Below are 20,566 nucleotides of genomic sequence, written 5' to 3'. Positions count from 1 at the left end.
TGAGAAAGAAACTAGCAAGAAGGTGAAGGCTTCAAGGAGAAATAATGTAGGTGAGTACGTGTTGAATGAATTTAAAAATTTATGTGTGAAGGAAGGCATTCAACAAGATTTGAAAACACCCCACAACCCATAGCAGGATTGGGTGGCTGAGAGAAAGGACCGTAGCATTTTGGGAGAAGAAAGGGTCATGTTGCATGACCAAGACCTACCTATGGATGTGTGGGATGAGGCATGAAACACAATAGTCTATTTGAATAACTAGAGTCCTATTCAAATTCTTAGCATGATTACACTAGAGGAGGATTTCTCGAGGAGAAAGTCAGATGTGTCACACTTTAGGATTTATAGAGCCTTTGTTTACTACCATGCTGCCAAAGAATCAAGGAATAAGCTTGAGCCGACTGCAAAATTTGGGGTAATTTTGGGTTACATAGAAATTCCCCACAACTATTGTGTGTACTTGTCATCACTTAGAATGATAGTTGTGTAAAGGGATGTAAAGTTTGATGAGGATAAAGTGATGTGGTGCTATCTTGAGAGGTAGATTTAGATCCCACGAGAAGAGGAGCTTTAGATCCCACATAATATTAAGTAATATAATAATAATAATTACATCGTAAGGTGTTCCCCTCTGAGAAGAAATCCCCTAGTTGCCACTTTGTACTTGTCAACATCATTAGATCTATTGTTAGATGATTGAAAAATGATTTGTTGTAGGATTGACTATTATGGGTGGCGATAATATTTGTTATTGTTAATTCTTTTTTGATTATTCGTTAAGGCCATGCATTCTCTTAGGTTTATCTTGGAGCTCACGGTCCTCATCCCTGCGAAACATGAAACCTCTTAGTTTTATCTTGGAGCTCACAGCCTTCGGCCCTATGAATAAGCCATGCCAAGCCATGCATTGTGGCCTCTTAATTTATCTTGGAGCTCGTAGCCCTCGACCCTATGAATAAGCCATGCATTATGTTTTAATGGAATTTGTGAAGGATTGATAATCATGGAGAAGATTGAGGAAGGAAGGTGGCATTTAGTGATGGCTGTTTGGTTTTATGTGGTGTGATCTGCAAGTTAACTCAGTCTATTTTTTTCAAATATTTTTTAATGGCTGATGTTATTCTTGTTTACCTACATGATTGTTCAGGTCTTCGGTGTCATCAATGGCTTGGCAATCCCAAGTAATTGGTAAACCTTGTTTCAAAATTTTATGAAAAATAGGTTTCTCATTAGATTGTGTGTAAAATTTGCATTTGTGTTCATCTAAATCAGTTTTTTTTATGTTATTACAGATGCAAAAGGGTGATTGGTAGGAGTTTCTCTGATCCCTCCAATGCGAGTGATGCGAAATTATGGCCATTCAATGTCATTTCAAGGGTTGGCGATAAGCCCAACATCGTTGTAACATACAAAGGGGAGGAGAAACATTTTGCAGCATAAGATATATCTTCCATGGATTTAACTAAGATGAAAGAGCTTGAAAAAGCTTATATTGGGACCACTGTTAAGAATGTTGTGGTCACTTTTCCTACATACTTCAATGATTCTCAAAGGGAGACAAGCAAGCAAGAAGGTGCAATCTCTAGGTTGAATGTTATGAGAATTATTAATGAGCCCACTATTGTTTCTATTGCTTATGGGCTTGGTAAGAATGCTAGAAGTTCTGGTGAGAAGAATTTTCTTATCTTTGATTTGGGTGGAGGTACTTCTGATGTGTCTCTGCTCATAATTGAAGAGGGTATTTTTGAGGTGAAGGCTTGTTAAAATTGGAAACTAGGGCCAAACTCCATGTGTGTCATCTTATTTATGGCAATTGATATTTTTCTTGGATCCCTCTCATCGAGAGGTGTAGGATTGATCTAAAGATCATCCAATTCCGATAAGTATTTATGAAGATATGAATTTATTTTGATTATGGATAAATTGTCAAGTCAGCCAGCAACTTATGTAGGCTTAGAAGCCCAATAGTCATGTATATTCAACGTCTACATTTTATTATAAATATAAAAGGACTTGAAGTCATTTGACACACACTCTTCGTGTCATCTTCTCCTCTCCACATGTCTTTGGGTTTTGGTGGAGAAGAGACACTAAAAGTATACGCTGGCCTAAGTAAAGATGATGCCCTAGCCACAATACAGATGATTCCCTGGCCTTAGTAAGGATGATGCCATAGCCACAGTAAATCTATCTGTAGCATTTAAGGGTGCCCTAGTTGTAGCATTTGAGGGTACTCTTGATAGTAATAAATGATGATCTAATGCAGGAAAGGGAGGCACTTATATGAAGTCTAGAAGAGACTTAATTCTGCTAAGAAAGGAGGTTATAAATGCAGCCATAAGATGCCCTAAGTCACAGTTAAAGGGAGGCTCAATATGCAATCCATGAAGGTCCTCAATTACACAGTAATTAGATTCTTATACGCTATTCTATACACAGCAAGAAGAGAGACTTCGCTATCCATATAGACATAGTCATGGAAGATGATTATCACTTTGAAGAGAGGCACTTATGTTGTCCTAAAGGAGGCTCCTATATAGTCCTAGGAGAACCTTTAACACAGGTAAGAAGATGCCCTAGGTGCAGTTCAATTGGTGCCTAATCCGCAGTCATAATGTGCCCTAGCCGCAGGCTTATGAAGAATCCTATACGCTGCATAAAGGAGGTCTAAACGTTGACAAGGGAGACCTAATCTTATGCTGCCCTTAAGTACCCTAAACGTTGTCCTCAAGGAATCATGAAGAAATGATATAGTCGCATTAAAGGAGGATGTATATACACAGCTAGGAAAAACCTTCTATATGCTACTTATATGCTGTCCTAAGTCGCAGTAAGAAGGACTAGAAGAGGCCCTCATCTCAGACTTGAAGGTACTCTAATCCACTGTCAAAACTACAAATATCTAAGGGAGCTTCTATATGTTACAAAGGAAGTTGAGCCGCAGCATAAAGAAGGCACATATCAGTGTAAAAGAGAAGCATGGAAATTCTTGTAACAACATATTTAATACTACTGTTCTAAGTCATGGATAAGGTACGTTTGGGAGAAGCTGTAACTAGATTAGAAGACAAAGGGCAACACTGCTATTTAGGTTCTTGTTTAGGCTTGTTGAAGAAGTCTACAGCTATAGCTAGCTGCTTTGCTAGTCTGCAAGCCATAGCAAGTAGCTAAGGTTGTTCCATGGAAGTACTACAACTTACCTTGAGTTTGGATGACAACATGGATTAGGAGAGACTCTCCTAGGAGGAATGAAGCCCTTGAAGGGCTTAGTTACCTAACAACTTGGAAGAATGATGTTGAATACAACCATAAGCATGATGTAGCAGTGACACTATGTACGACGTTGATGAACACTAGGTGCAGCACAGTGCAACACGGTGAGCTATAGCTCATGGACAACATGTATCACAATGATAGGTGAAGGAGTCACCTTGGAGAATCAGTTGAAGCAGCATGTCTTCAACTGATCTCATGTAGAGATGATCTACTCTCTTATCTAGAAAGTCAAAGTCTTTACTTCTGTTGTAAATGTACTTTCTCTCTCTCACTCTATTGAACTATTTAAGAACATAAAAGAAGAATTGATCAAGGGTTTCCCCACATTGGGGTTTTTCCCTGGCTAACTCCACATCCTGCGTTCTCTTGTCTTGGCTCATCTTCTGCGATTTATATTTATTTTCTATTTGCAGTTTACTTTAATGCCCATGTGATTTCTAATCTGAAAAAGATATTGAGCTAACTATGAAAATTGAAATAAATTTCTCTAGCATAGAACATACCTAAAAATAACATGGTATCAGAGCTAAGGTGAAGACAATGCCCAAGCAAAATTGAAAGAGCAATCACCAAAGACAGTTGGGAAAGGACAAAGGGATCAGTGGATTCCACATCCCTCTTCAAATTCACCGAGGGTGAAGTTGAAGTAGAGAATATTATCAGAATGGCGCAGCGGAATATGGCCTACCTAAAGATCACTTCATTGGAAGACTGGATCTCAGGGTGTAAGGAAAGGCAGATAACTAGTTCGGCCATTATGCGAAGGAGTGTCTGAATGGCAGGGACTCATCACTTGATGATGATAAGAATCATTCCAAGGACATCTTCAATGATCAAAGGAATGACAGGTAATGCAGGTCATCAAGGAAATGGCTGAATCTTCATAGAAAGCAAGGAACCCGGGTATGAAGAATCAAATGTTGTTTCTGATAAGATAAAGAAGCATTATCTTGTATTGGCCCTCTCCTTCAGATTCTTTGGGAATTTGGCTTATTGATTGTAGTGCTTCAAGGCACTTTATTAGATAGATGGGTGCACTCTCTAATTTGGTAGAGATGGAAACAATCGTGGGATTATACTTGGAGCCGATGCCACCTATCTTAGAAAGGGTGTAGGGAATGTTAACGCTCAATTAAATGAGGGTAACCTGATTCATTTACAAAATCTCTTTTATGTACCTAATTGTAAGAAGAACCTGGTGTCCATTTCAGCAATGGAAATCAAAGGTTATAGGGTGGCACTCATTGATGGAAAGGTACGTGTTTGAAAATAGAATTTTCAAAGATGTTCTTTAAGTTCAAGGTTGTATCAAGTTGCAAGAAGTCCACTGGGGGCCATGTCCATTGACAAATAGCACCGGAGTTCTATGAGTCAGATGTGACAGGGATACCTAAATTCAAAATGAGCATGAAAGTACATGTCTGAGATGTACTAAAGGAAAATCTTACAAGGGGACCATTCCCCTCATGTAGCAGGTCCACAGATTTGGACTCGAGGGGTTTTAGATTGATGATCAGGAATCTCACGTATGCAAGTGGAAGAAAGCCCTCTATGGCTTGAAGCAAAACTCCTCGGGTGTAGTATGAGAGGATTGATAGCTGTCAGATGAAGCTAAGATTCACTAAGAGTGAAGGCAATCCAAACCATTGTTTGAAGGTTGTGGATGATAGACCTCTCATACCAACACCTTATGAGGATGACCTATTTCTGACAGGTGCAGATCCTCTCATTTGTAGAAGTAAGAGGGAGTTGGATTCCGAATGTGGAATGATAAACTACAAGCCTTTGACTACCTCGAGGATCTTAACTTTCAGAAGTTATATGGTAGTGATGTCGGACCAGATTTCGGAAATGCCTTTGAGTTTCATACACTCATTCGCGTTGATGTTCTTGGTGAACTTCCATCCGAACATATGTTTTGCAGTTAGCATGGTGAACTCATATTTGGTTGAGCCTCACTGGATTGGTGCCAAGAATCTTCTGAGATATCTTCAGGGCACAATCTCTCATGGATTGAGATACACTGCTAGAAATATGAAACTGCATGATTATTCGAATGTTGAGTGGGCAGGCAGTGTGGAGGATCACTAGAGCACTTCTGAGTGCTAGTTCTCTTTGGATTCTGCTTCGATATCATGGATGAGCGGGAAGCCGAAGTCGGTTGCTATAAGCACCACCGAGACCAAATACATAGCTACGAGTATGATCTCGTGTGAAGCTGCATGGTTGCAGAAGCTCTTAAGTGAGCTGTTTGTACACATGATGAATACCACTGTGATTCTATGTGACAACCAGAGGTAGAATTCGATTATTGAGGAATTCTGTATTCGATGATTGCTCTAGTAGATAGAGATCAGATACTGCCTTATCTGGGATATGGTAAGATGATAAACGAGGAGGCTCCATCACATTGAGACTAATGTACAGGTCACAGAAATTTTGTCAAAGCCCTGGGGAAAGGTCAAATCTGTGACTTTCCCGAATGACTTGGAGCTGTTGAGAGACCTTCTTATAAGGATCCTACATGTTGCATGCATTGAGCTTTGGGAGCCTTGGGGGGCTTGGGGTACTTACTAGAGCAACATATGACCGTAGGGTGACTCACCCTCCCCTGGTGGTGCACTATGAATAGGATGATTAGTTCTCCTATGGGCTAGGATGATTCGTTCTCCATGAAGACTGTGGAACAGGATGATTCGTTCTCCTATGGGCTAGGATGATTCGTTCTCTGTGGAAACTGTGGAACAGGATATTCATTCTCTTGTGGGACAAGATGATTAGTTATCCATGGCATCCACTAGATAGGATGATTCATTCTCCTTTGGACATGATGATTAGTTCTCCTATTGAGGCATCCTACCCATGCAGTCTGGGACTCATGGGAAGTACCTCTCATCTGATCAATGAGCAGGGAAATGAGGATAGGGACCATAGTAGTTCTATCGATGGATGCATCATTGTATCTACCGTACTCCCTATGCTAGGATGGCCTCCATTGATCTGGGATCAATGAAACTGATCTGGGATCAGTATGAGTGGTTTGAGAAACTCTCTTGTGATATTGATTTGGGATCAATAAAACTGATTCCGAGTCAGTAAGAGTGATGTGACACACTCTCTCCAGATGAAACTGACTTCGGGTTAGTAGAGAATGGTATGAGACATTCTCGATCAATTCTTCTTCTTCATGGTTCAACAGAGTAGAGCAAAGCATAGTAGAGCAGAGTAGAGCTCAGCAGATCAGAGTAGAGCAGAGCAGTGCAGGGCACTGATGGCAGAGATAGTACAATCAGACATATGGATCAATGGATAAAGTTCTCCCTAGTTGAGAGGGAGTGTTAAAATTGGCAACTAGGGCCAAACTCCATGTGTGTCATCTTATTTATGGTAGCTAATATTTTTCTTGGATCCCTCTCATCGAGAGGTGTAGGATTGATCTAAAGATCATCCGATTCTGATAAGTATTTATGAAGATATGAATTTATTTTGATTATGGACAAATTGTCAAGTCAGCCAACAACTTATGTAGGCTCAAAAGCCGAACAATCATGTCTATTCAACCTCTACGTTTTAGTACAAATAGAAAAGGAGTTGAAGTCATTTGACACACACTCTTCACGTGATCTTCTCCTCTCCACATGGCTTTGGGTTTTGGTGGAGGAGAGACACTAAGAGTATACGCTGACCTAATTAAAGATGATGCCCTAGCCGCATTACAGATGATACCCTAGCAACAATAAGGATGATGCCCTAGCTGCAGTAAATCTATCCGCAGCATTTAAGGGTGCCCTAGCCATAGCATTTGAGGGTACTCTTGACCAAAATAAATGATGATCTAATGCAGGAAAGGGAGGCACTTATATGCAGTCTAGAAGAGACTTAATTCTACTAATAAAGGAGGTTCTAAATGCAACCATAAGATGCCCTAAGTCATAGTTAAAGGGAGGCTCATTACACAGTCCATGAAGGTCCCCAATTACACAGTAATTAGATTCTTATACGATGTTCTATACGTAGCAAGAAGGGAGACTTCATTGTCCTTATAGACACAGTCAAGGAAGATGATTATCACTTTGAAGAGAGGCACTTATGTTGTCCTAAAGGAGGCTCCTACACAGTCCTAGGAGAAACTTTAACACAGGTAAGAAGATGCCCTAGGTACAGTTTAGTTGGTGCCCAATCCGCAGTCATAATGTGCCCTAGTCGCAGGCTTATGAAGAATCCTATATGCTGCATAAAATAGGTCTAAACACTTTCAAGGGAGACCTAATATTACGCTACCCTTAAGTGTTGTAAATGGTGTCCTGAAGAAATCATGAAGAAATGATCTAGTCGCATTCAAGGAGGATGTATATACACAGCTAGGATGGACATTCTATATGCTACTTATATGTTGTCCTAAGCCATAGTAAGAAGGTCTAGCAGAGGCCCTCATCTCAGACTAAAAGGTTCTCTAATCTGCTGTCACAACTACAACTATCTAAGGGAGCTTCTATACGTTGCAAAGGAAGCTGAGCTGCAGCATAAAGAAGACGCATATCAGCGTAAAAGAGCAGCATGGAAATTCTTGTAACAACATATTAAATATCGCTGTTCTAAGGCATGAATACTGTACGTTTGGGAGCAGCTATCACTATATTAAAAGAAAAAGGGAAACACTACTATTTAGGTTCTTGTTTAGGTTTGTTGAAGAAGTCTACAACTACAGCTAGCTACTTTGCTAGTCTGCAAGCCATAGCAAGTAGCTATGGGTGTTCCAAGGGAGTACTACAGCATACCTTGAGTTCAGATGACAACATGGATTAGGAGAGACTCCTAGGAGGATTGAATCCCTTGAAGGGCTTAGTTAACTAACAGCCTGGAAGCATGATGTTGAATACAACAGTAAGCATGGTGCAGCAGTGAAACTATGTACGACAATAATGAACACTGGGTGCAGCACAGTGCAACATGGTGAGCTACAACTCATGGACAACATACATCACAATGATAGGTGAAGGAGTCACCTTGGAGAATTAGTTGAAGCAGCATGTCTTCAACTGATCTCATGTAGAGATGATCTACTCTCTTATCTAGAAAGTCAAAGTCTTTACTTCTGTTGTAAATGTACTTTGTCTCTCTCTCTCTGTGCTGAACTATTGAAGAACATAAAAGAAAAATTGATCAAGGGTTTCACCACATTGGGGTTTGTCCATGGCTAGTGCCACATCCTGTGTCCTCTTGTCTTGGCTTGTCTTCTGCGATTTATATTTATGTGCTATCTGCAGTTTACTTTAATGTTGATGTGATTGCTAATCCGGAAAAGATATTGAGCTAACTCTGAAAATTGAAATAAATTTCTTTAGCATACAACATACCTAAAAATAACAAGGCTACTACTAGGGATAGACATGTATATGGGTGAAGATTTTGATAATAGATTGGTGAACCACTTTGTATAGGAGTTTAAGAGAAAACATAAGAAGGACATTAGTGGTAATGACAAAGCCCTCAAGAGACTTAGAACTTCCTATGAGAGAGGTAAGGGAACCCTTTCATCAACTACCCAGACCACCATTTAGATTCATTCTCGATATGAAGGTATTGACTTCTATAGAAATATTACTAGGGCTAGATTTGAAGAGATGAACATGGACTTTATTAGGAAGTGCATGGAGCCTGTTGAGAAATGCATGCAGGATGCAAAGTTGGAGAAATGATCAATCCATTTGTTGTTGGTGGGTCTACTAGGATACCTAAGGTTCAGTCCTTATTGTAGAACCTCCCCAATGGAAATGATCTTTACAAGAGCATTAACAGTAATGAGGTTGTTGCATACAGAGCTGCAGTGCAATATCCTATTTTGAGTGGAGAGGGCAACGAGAAAGTGCAAGATCTATTGCTTCCAGATGTTATTCCCCTTTCATTAGGGCTACAAACTGCACGTGTGGTTATGCCAGTGCTCATCTTTGGGAATACTACCATCCCGACAAAGAAGGAGCAAGTATTTTCTACTTACTCAGACAACCAGTCTGGTGTGTTGATTCAAGTGTATGAGGGTGAGCGAACTCGAACCAGGGACAATAACTTGTTGGGTAATTTTGAACTTTCTCGTATTCCCCCTTCTCCAAGTGGAGTTCCCCATATCACTTTGTGCTTTGATATCTATTCCAATGGTATTCTAAATGTGTCTACTGTGGACAAACACATTAGTCACAAAACAAAATCACCATTACAAACGACAAGGGTAGATTGAGTAAAGAGGAGATTGAGAATATGATTTGTGATTCCGAGACATACAAGGTTGAAGATGAAGAGAACAAGAAGAGGGTAGAGTCCAAGAACTCTTTGGAGAACTATTCTTACAACATAAGGAATACCATTTGAGATAATAATATTTTAGTAAAGTTAGATCCATCTGATAAAAAAAAGGTTGAGGATGCCCTTTAGAAGATTATCCAGTGACTGGATAACAACCAGCTTGTAGATGTTGGCAAGTTTGATGACAAGATGAAGGAGCTCGAGAACACTTGAAATCCTATCACTGCTAATATGTTCCAAGGCACTAGTGTTGATATACTTGGTGGAGTATATGGAGATGATGGATATCCTAAGCAACGTTATTCTACTGCTACAGGCTCGGGGCCTTAGAGGATGATAGAGCACACTTACAAACTAGGATTTAGAAGGGGAATTGTTTCTCAATTTTCGGCATAACAATTGAATGTTACTATTTTATTTATTTTACTTTTATTGTGGTGGAGTAATGAGGATTTAGGTGGATTGTCTCTCAATTTTAGACATGAGAATTGAATATTGTTCTTTTTACTCGTAAGGAGAAGAGGATTTGTGTTGGATAGTATGTATCTTTGTTGTTCTATTGGAATACTTGAGAGTTCTTACATTTTTTCAAAATTATTACATTTCTTTATTGTTTTTGTACTAATGTTTTTGGTTTTTACAACTCAAGATTTAGAAGTGGAATGGTTTCCCAAATTTTGGGATAACAATTTGTACGGTTTGCCTTGAAATATTCTATATCTGTTTCAATTTTATTATGGTGGAATAATTAGGATTTGTATTGTGTGCTTTAAATATTTTATATCTATTTCAATTTTATTTTGGTGGAATAATGAGGATTTGGAGGGTAGATTGTCTCTTAATTTTAGACATTAAAATTGAATGGTGTTATGTTGACTTGTAAGGAAAAGAGGATTTGTGTTGGATATTTTTTTTTTGTTGGAATACCAGAGAGTTGTATTCAATATAATATAATATAATATGTGGAGCTGTATACAAACTAGAAGTCATCTGGGGCATATCCATAACACACCCACGCTAACAGAGACCAATTTCTAAACATAGTATGCATTGAATATCAATCCATTTCCCTTAGTTGATTGAACGTAGAGGCAACTTGTGTAATCTCCATATGATTGGGATGTTAGAAAAGGAAGATACAACTAGACATGTCAAATAAGGAGGCTAAAAGGTAAAATTGTTTCCCAATGGAAGGACTATTGATCTAAAGACCATGCCTTGGGAGCTCAACCAATAGGTTTCTCCAACCCATTTATTCCAAGTACATTTGGATATTGGAAATAAAGCCAAGGGATCATTGTAGTTATTTTCATGGTGACAAAATTTAGATATCATCTCCATGTGATTGTCTTAGTTATTAATAGTTGCTAAACTCAATGGAAGTGTTACTTTGAGATGCCTACTTTTCATTGTGTATATTTGTTGAAATTAAATATGTAAGAGAATGCCTAGGAATCAGTGCAAACAAGACATCAAGTTATGATCACTAGGATAATCTGAAATGCAATATATAAGACTATGATAAGTCAACAACCCCTCCTTTGAAAGATGATGAAACTTCATTTTACAATGGCTATCATCTCCCTCCAATAGATATTACAAATATTGTTGATACACCACCAACCCTTGCTCTACCTTTTTATCATATAGAGATAAGATTTTATTTCTCAAACCTAGGGCTTTACCTCCACTCTCAGAGCTTGCAATATCAGAAGAAAAGCTTGTTGGAACCCGTATTGAGGGTGCCTATTATACAAGAACCCATATGTCATGTTACTGTCATGCGGAAAGAGTCAATTTTGCAGACAAAACCGACCTCCCTAGAAAACAAGGCTTTTCTAGTGATAAACAAAACAATCAAGCACTATCTTTCCCTAAATATGCATTTAAAATAAAAGCAACCAGGTGTTTAAGGCTTACCTCTAGTCCAACGCTGTTTGTAGCAGCCAAGCCTCTTCGATCCAGATGAGCTCCTTCTCCTTGAAGCCTGCATTCACTAACAAGCAAATGATTACATAGCACCTGAATAACTCATATAATAAAACATATTCATCATAAAGACCAAGGAGTTTATGAAACAAATTATATATAACAACTTGTCGAGAAAAATGAACTTAATTGTATTAATTGGAAACAAAGGAAACCTTACAACCAGTGCCTTGGTGTTGTGCAGGTCCCTCCCAGGGTCCAGCAAGAGTTCTCCTCTACTTTGATCAGCTCACCCACTTCCAAATGAAGCTAAGAAAGGAATGGGATCTCTCCTCTCAAGCTCTATAAGGGAGTCCTAATTTCAGCAGCATCTACCCTTATGAATGTTCAGCTTTCAACCTCCCTTGCCTCCGGCCCAATGCCTGTATTTATAATGCTTTGGAGGAAGTTAAACAGGTCCACCATCAATGGGATAAGCCCCTCTTTCAAAGGGATAGCTCCCCTCTTCATGGGATAAGTTCCTCTTTTATTGGGATGCATGAACCATCTGGAGGCGCTCAATCCACGTCAAACCATCTTCTAGAATGCTCTAGAATCGACCGCAAGTAAGTTTTTTGAAGTAAAACTTGCGCCTTTTGACTTTTATAGGGGTACGCACCCACCCCTTTATAGACAGAGCGTACAAGTACGCAGGTATTATGTACTTGAGGTGCGGGCCCGCAGGTAAGAGTAAGAGAAAGTGTGGAACCAGAGTTATATTGATTTTTTAAAGGTTTTCTCTCTTTTTTGGAGTTTGACATGAGGAGCAGAGGTATAAGACTTGCCAAGGAGGACAGTATGGTTATTGATGGAGCCATACTTACTGCAAATAGTCATGGTGACAAATTTTAGTGTAACAGTTACAATGGAATAGGGATCCATAAATTGATGGAAGTTGACACTCTAGGAATATAGGTTGAAGTATTTGGTTTCCCAGATGGTGCAAAGATCAATTTTATAAGTTGGGAGTTTATAGTCATATGTTGCTCCTGATTGGATGTTTATTCTAGCATATGATTATTTGCAATAATTTTTTGTAAAGTGTGGTGGACTATAGTTGACAACATGCCTTGATATGGTAGATAAATGAGAACCAGAATGCAGAGTAACTACATCTAAATTGGTTTAAATACTCATGGAAGTTAGGATGTAACAATGATTGTCTCTTTCATTTCAAGAAACAACTTTGACATGATGTATGTATTTTTTGTTGGTGTATGTGGAGAGAAATAGGAGATCTGGCCTTTGTTCCTCAAGGTAATAATGCCTTGAATTCTAAATGCCTCATTGAGCCACTTTATTGCAAGTGACAAAAAAGGTTGTAAAGAATTGTTATCTCACCTCATTCGAAACAACGTTGATTCATCGACAAAGGAGATGAAGAAGGGTGAAGGAGTTTTGGCTTTCCATTTCTGCAAGTGGTGACTATTAAGGAAAGGGTGAATAAATTACTGTAGGTAGAGTGGAAATTTTGATACCCAAAAATAGGTGCTTGAAGTCATAGTGGAAAAGAGAATGATATATATGTCTTTTTAATTTCTCATTGGTTTAAGTTTTCTCATGGTTCCCGAGTCCAAATTTATTGGTATCATATTTCTTGAAATTAAATTTCATGAGTAAATTTCTCCTGAGTTCTGTTGTGCTGCACAAAAACCCCCCATTTCATAAAATTTTTCTTTAAAATCATAATATGAAATGGGTCCCTTTTTAAACATAGAGGTGTGAATAAGTTGGTATTTACTTATTATTAGAAAAACCCTCATCAAAAGGTCTAATTGAAATATGATTTCCCTTTTTAAAACAATGAGAAAAAGGCCTTTTTAAAACAAATCATAAAGCTTTTATTATTACGATAAAGCGATCGCAAGATCGCATATCGCAATAATGAAAGGAACATAAACAAAGGCCCATTGAATAACTCCGATCCGAAGAGGGAAATCGCTATCGGATATCGGGGAAAGGCAAAGTGCATCATTTATAAGGCATCCCTCATTCCTCCGATGCGATAAAGGCATTGCTATTAGCAATCGGCAGTGGTAAGCAATGCATTAATTGTGGCACCTTCAAATCTCCCGATGCGATAAGGCGTATCGCCATCGGCGATCAGCGATTTCGCAATGGCATAAATAAAGTGACCCGAGCCCTGCCCCGATTGCGATGCATTAAATCAGGGCGCAAGTTTCTAAATATATTAAATATTGGCATGCATTGTATCACCTTTAGTGATTGAACGATATTTTGGATCATTATGTAAACCCTCCCTTTCACGACACCAATCATCAAATGCGATTCACCGCCAAAAATATAAGCCACGCTTGAATCAATAGACGTTATGATGGATTATTTAAAAGCCTCTTTATCATGACTGACAGGCAAAGCACCAATTAATGAAGCAGTTATGCAAATATTTTCCACTTAGATTCTATCTGCGGAAATTTTTACCACGATCTTTTATTATTCATACCTCTTTCATATTGGCTCTTGCTATCTGTTTCTCTGTATCACGCTGGTTTCCTTCCTTGTGCAGAATTCCGTCGAAATTTCAAGTTTTAAGCAAATGGGAAAGAAATCTAAGAGGTCCACTGTGGCAGCAGCCCCCTGCAGTTACTATCCAGCCCACCAGTGACCCAGGACCAAGCAAGAAGGACTAATTTCAGACACTACATGTCTCGGCCTAGGAAATACAAGCTAGAAAAGCATTTATAATCTGATTGAGGTGGAAGAACCAGAGGAAACAGAAGAAGAAACTACTGCAGACTCAACCAGCAAATCAGAAGCCTCACTGGAGGATTTGGCCAACTCATTTTTACACAAGATAGCAGCTCGGGAGAAAATTCTCCCTTACACTGATGTGGTCAGATGGGTGGTCGAACAAATTCCTGTTTCTAATAGGACCTTTTGGACAGTTGATGGAAGAGTGTTCGGTTCATTTCAGCCTGACAACTTGAGGAAAATGTACAATTTGCCCGAGCCGGAAAATAAATTTAAAAATGTTTTTCTAAGGAAATTCACAAATGAGAATGAGACGGAATCAGCCCCAATTAGACAGTGGAGACAGAATCTAGCAAAGCACAAACATGAGTCATTGATCCGGATTTAAACAGGAACGCAACAAATTACAGAGATAACCATAAATACAGAGATGAGATAACCATAAATACTGAGATGCAGCGGAAATAATACTTCATTTCATTACTGTAAAATACTGAAATGTGCTTACAAACAGAAATAGAAATAAATCAGCTAGGGCGATGGTAGCTTATCTCTGAGAAGAGATGTGGCAGCTACATGCCTTTGAACTGTTCTAAAACTATGTTACAATGAGGCTCGAAGGCCTATTTATTGTTGAGAAACAATGGAAAACCCTTCACATCCCAAAACCTAACCCTAGAAGATGAAACGCCAAATTGTGGGCCCCGTTTGGGTGAATTGGTACATCAATTTCCCGGGGTCGTAACTTTGGCATACGATCTCCGTTTGATGCGTACAATAGCTCGTTAGAAAGATCTATCCAAGTACTACCACTTTGGGAGGCAACATTGCTCCATGGACCCATGTTGCCCCAGATTCCCAAAAAAACGTCGTTTAGGGCCTCAAAACGGCTCCGGAAGTTCAGGACCCGAAAAACTGCTAAAAATAGTAAACTGCTACAATTTAGGAAATTGAAAAAGCTGAAAGAGACAGTTGTGGGGGTCCAAATGGGATAAGTGGGTGGCCACCAACATACACCTGGATCATTCCTTCCCCCTTAGGAAGCAATGGTCCCCATTGCGTTGAGTTCCTCCCTGGGATGAGGAAGCTTCTGCTCAACTGGGTCTCTGGTGAGTTGTTCTGCAATCTCTGATGTGTCCAGAAATGGTGGGAAGCATGGTCGACGATGGTCCACATTGAACACTCAGTGCAAGTGAAGGAATGGAGGAATGCTGTGCTTCAAAGCATTGTTTCCTGTAGCCTTGGTACTAGTGTAAGAACCATGTCGGAGTGGTCGGAGCTTCTGATGGGCTCTTGTAAGGCATTCTTTCTGCAGATGTAACCAAACTTTGTTGCCCACCTGAAATTTGTGTGGTACCCCTGTGGGTGAGGAGAAGTTGTTCCTGTGTTCTGTCATGACCGTATCCCTTTGCTGCTGCTGCTGCATGGAGGAACCCTTTGCAGGGGTCATGTATGTAGCAACAATCTTCCCCTTACTTTGGGAGTGGACCAGACAGATGAATTTCCTGGTCTGTGATATGAGCTTGCTGCCTTTCTTGGTAGTGATCAAAGATGTGGCGGTTGGTGGGGCTACCTCTGGTATCCTGTATAATGAGTTATTCAAAGAAATAATGACAGCACGAGGCCTGGACTCATACACAGCATGTCGCCTCCACAAGTATGGCTGGCCTAATAATACATCACAAACATCCAGAGGTGTAACATCACACAATACCTCGTCTGTGAAGGGTTTGATGCTGTAGGGAAGGCGACACTACTGGCGAACTTTTAGATCTCGTCCTTCGTGAAGCCACCCGATACTGTATGGCTGCTGGTGTGGTGTAGTTGGTAGGCCCAACTGCTTCACAACCTCTGCTGAAATGAGGTTCTTTTGGCTGCCACTGTCGACAATGAATTCCAGGGGCGAACCCTTCACCCACATCTATGAGTGGAAAAGACGCTCCCCTTCCTCTGGGTTTTCGGGCTCATCTTTTTGGATCTTGGCAGTGGCAACAGTGGCGCTGGGATCTACATCAACGATCTGCTTCCCTTTGCCATTCCCCTTGTCGGGTTCTGGCTCAGGGTCAGAACATGCATCTGATTCGGAAGCCTTCAACTCAGCCACCAGCGACTGCTTGGTCCAACACTCACTTATGTTATGAGTGGGACTCTTGTGGAACTCACACCACTTCCCTGTGTCCTTCTTCGGCTTCATGGTGTTGTTCTTTTCTTGCGGCTTCGACGGGTTGTCTTGGGTCACCCCGCCTTGGCTTTGTCCTTTGGGCTTCGGATTTGCAGATCCAAAGTCTCGCTTCTTCTGTTTGAACTTTTGCTCGATTTTGACAGCGTATCGGTATGCCGTGCTGAGCGAGGAGATGTTCAAGAACACCATCTCTTCCTGGATGTATCTGTGCAGGCAGCCATGGTATTTGAGTACCAGATGCAGCTCAGAATCTTTGATACCCAACTGTATGTGAAGGGTATGAAAAATGTTTGTGAACTCCGGCACATCTTGGTCTTGTCCCTGCCGTAGTGTGGTCCATTTGATGTATTTGTCCTCATAGCTTCCGACAGGGTAGTACTGCTCCTTGATGGCATCCCGGAAGTCATTCCATGTGGGTGTGGCTGAAAATAGTGAGCCTGTACTTTCATCCTTCTGCTCGCAGTAGTTTTCCCACCAGTCCTTGACGTGGGGGGCTGCTTTGAGAAGAGCTAAAACAATCTTTTCCTGACTTGAAAATTCGCGAACAGAAAAATACCCATCTAGCAGATTTAACCATTTATCTACGACATCTACATCTATTTGACCCTCGAAGATGGGGATTTCAAAATTAACTTGTACCTTAAATGGTGTGGTGTTTCCAGAGTCACTGTTGGAAGCCGACGCGTCGCGTCTGGGTAGCCGCTGAAGGATCTGCGCAAAGCTATCCATCATCGTGTTCCTTTGCCGCTCGAGCGCTTCTTCGAGCAAGATTTTGATAGGATCTCCTGCCCCCTCGTCTTTCTTCTCGTCCGCCATGGGAGGTCGTCGGGATTTGTGAGGCTGGTCTTGCAAAGGTTCAACCAGTTCAAGCCCTAACTCCTTATATCCCGACCTCGTTGGGGACATGCAAAGAAAAACAGAGAAAAAGCAGACTGCTCTGATACCACTGATCTGGATTTAAACAGGAACGCAACAAATTACAGAGATAACCATAAATACAGAGACGAGATAACCATAAATACTGAGATGCAGCGGAAATAATACTTCATTTCATTACTGTAAAATACTGAAATGTGCTTACAAACAGAAATAAAAATAAATCAGCTAGGGCGATGGTAGCTTATCTCTGAGAAGAGATGTGGCGGCTACATGCCTTTGAACTATTCTAAAACTGTGTTACAATGTGTTAGCCTCCTGCTGCAGCAGGTTAATCATCTTTCATGATCGACAGTTTTACATGCCAAATATGTCGTACTATCCATGCTGCAATGCTCCATATTTGCTACAGATGGCCAAAGAAGTGTCCATAAGAGTGTGCTAGTCTAAGGGCCACTGCTGTGTTCCAATTTTGATAAGCAATCCATTTTTCAGTCTGAGGCAGTTTTTCAGTTGGAGGTACTCAGGCTGGAGTTCACTAACCTCTCCCTTCTTCTCATCACCCTTATTATATAACTCCCTAACAATTTTCCCTCTTCCCCTATTTTAATCATGTATATAAACTCCCCTATGTAAATACCCCTCACTAGCAATATAGCCATATTCTCTATAAGTCCGGGAAATCACAGTCCATCTAGGGCTGTTTGTAGCCCATCCGAGTCATTAAGGAACTAGTTTGACATCTGGTCAGCTAGTAACCTCTCCCTTAACCATAAAAACCCCTAAAAAACCCATAATCCGCCCCTAACCCAAAGTTTCTGTGCATAAGTATTAAGCCCGCCCCTGTAAAACCCACATAAACCCATTTCCCTAAGTTTTTAACCCACCCGCGCAAAAACTAAAAAACCCATATACCCCGCACTTAACCCGCCGTCCCTTCGCGTCCGCCACCAGCCGTCCGATCCACAGCCCCGCAGATCGACGGTGGGCGGGCCGCCCCATCCCCGAACCGCCCAGCCTTTAACGACCAGGAGTTCGGCAGTTTTGCCGCCGTACTCCCGCCACGCGTCAGGCGCTGGGCTGTGGCGGAGCCCCTCCCTCTGAAACCGCCATCCCCGAAAAGCGGTGCGCCACATACCGCTTACCACCTCCTGCTGGGTGACGTCACCACCTACGTCACCCCCTGCACAGTCATGCCCACGTCACTCCCCTGTCCAGTCACCCGATGAGTCACCTGCTTGCGTGGCCTCCTGCCACGTCACTGCCATGTGTCCGTGCCACCGTACCTGCCACGTCGTCGTCTGTACGTGATGATGTCATCCCGCCACGTCGCCCTGCTGATGTCATGCAGACGTCACCCGCCGTACAATGCTGACGTCATGCTGACGTCATCAGCTCTTTTTGGACGAAGAGGCGCAAAAGTCGCACTTCGGAGCCCTGGAATCCAATTCTGAGGCATTTTTTGATGAAGGCCGAAATGGAGAATCTTCGAGGAATCTTTAAGGAATCTTCTCACCATGCGGCCCCAGGAAGCCCGAAAAGGTGCAAAAATGATCCGTTTTCTTCACAGAGCATACCAAAAGGATCAGAAGACAATTCCAGATGATACAGAGGTCGAACAACGGCCATTTACTGGTGATTAGACCCGCAGCACATCAGATCAGCAGTCCAGATTTTGTTCGAGAGTATTAGTGGAAGAAAAGACGCCAGAGAGTATCAGTCAAGATTTTTTAGGGGCTCGAGGCACCTGAACATTGATGAAGCCGCCAGAAAGTCAAATCAATAAGCATCAGCCCATCCCTACCTTCAAATCACCATTAAGGCATTCAAAGCACCAGGACAGCAAGGAAGCAGAAACCCATACTCATTTATTGCAAAAAACATTGCAGCAAGCCACCAAGGACAGCATCATTTATTCAGTTTTGATACATCGGCCCTGAGCACGACCCAAGATATTTTTTGCATTTATTTCTGGATAGGATTAGGTCAAGTAGTCATTTTTATGACCTAATTAGGTCAAGATGTAATAAAGGAACTCTGCAGAGAGTTTTTGCCCTATATATACCACCCTCTGTATAGTTTTAACGGTTGGTTAATTGAGAATTTTCACTAGAGACTCGCTGTGTATACCTGGATTTTTCTGTAATCAAAGATTTCTTAAATCTTGGAGAGCGAACTGTCTGTTGTTGATGAACGTTTTGAAGAGTTGAAGATGGAATTCTTGCGCTGCGGCCTGAAGCAATAAGTGCCTCTTATCTCTGTTTATGTGTTTGCCATTATCTAAATAGCAGAAAAAAGGAATGGCCTAGAATTAGTTTAAATACTCTCTATGCTCAATTTCTGCTATTTTTTGATGTTTTCCTCTAAAAGAATTGGTTATGGACACTGAATTCCTCCTGGCTCATGTTTACCCCAATTCACCTATGTTGGCCAATTATCTAGGGATTCTTAACTGCCCCTAGGTAGCGCCCTGTTATTTTCTCTGCTAATCTGTTGGATAGATTCTTAACTGCCTCTCTTTCTTTAGCATTCAGTTCATCCCTTAAATCTGAAGATTGCTTCAAACCTCAGTTATCTTGCTCCATGTTCCCTCAATGTTATTAAGAAAACGCACCAGCAGTTCCCCTCTTCGACTCCACGCCCAATGGCTTGAAAATTTCAGACTATACTCTGCCTCTCTACCTGAAAGTGTCAGTTTTCCCACCAAAACTCAATCAAAACCCCTGTGCATCATATCTAGCCTAAAATCATCCCTTTCAACAAAGCTAAATCATAAAGAGAGAGCCCTCTCTGACTGCAGGTAGGCTAGGGCCTGCAGTCCAAAGTTGGTTTGTGGTTACCTCGGCCGTATCCCTTTAGGAGTCAAAAGGGACAACCTGAGTGATAACATAAATGGCGACTCCGCTGGGGAATGAAACATGTGTTTATTAGTGAAAATCCTCAATTTTGACCAGTTCGCCTTGTTTTCTGGTGAAAATGTTCCTTTCTTCAGGGCTTTTCATGTTCAGCTCTGATCTGTGATGGTGGACAGAGATCAGGCACTTCAAGGTTAATTCATCCACCTAGCGACTCCACATCATCCTCATAATAAAGACTCCGCTGGAGAAATGAACCCGAAGGAATTATACAAGCAGATCAGGCTCTTGACTTGGACTATCATCCAAGAGATCATGTTCTTTCTCTTGCACCAGATTTTGCTGTGCATATTGTACTTTAAAAACGATTTTATGTCAGAATTTTGTGTTTTTCCTT

At 41.0% G+C, this 20,566-nt stretch overlaps 1 pseudogene; it reads left to right on the top strand.

The window, feature by feature from the left end:
- The first annotated feature begins 1,107 nt into the window (after positions 1-1,107).
- LOC149218861 (heat shock cognate 70 kDa protein-like) lies at positions 1,108-9,906 on the top strand (annotated as a pseudogene).
- The last annotated feature ends 10,660 nt before the right edge of the window (positions 9,907-20,566 follow it).

Source organism: Pinus tabuliformis, chromosome Q, assembly GCF_031772625.1.
Source record: "Pinus tabuliformis cultivar Carrire ecotype Pingquan chromosome Q, CPIR1, whole genome shotgun sequence".
Classification (NCBI taxonomy): domain Eukaryota; kingdom Viridiplantae; phylum Streptophyta; class Pinopsida; order Pinales; family Pinaceae; genus Pinus; species Pinus tabuliformis.
Note: the sequence above shows the minus strand (reverse complement) of the source record. Positions and strands in the feature narration are given on the sequence as shown.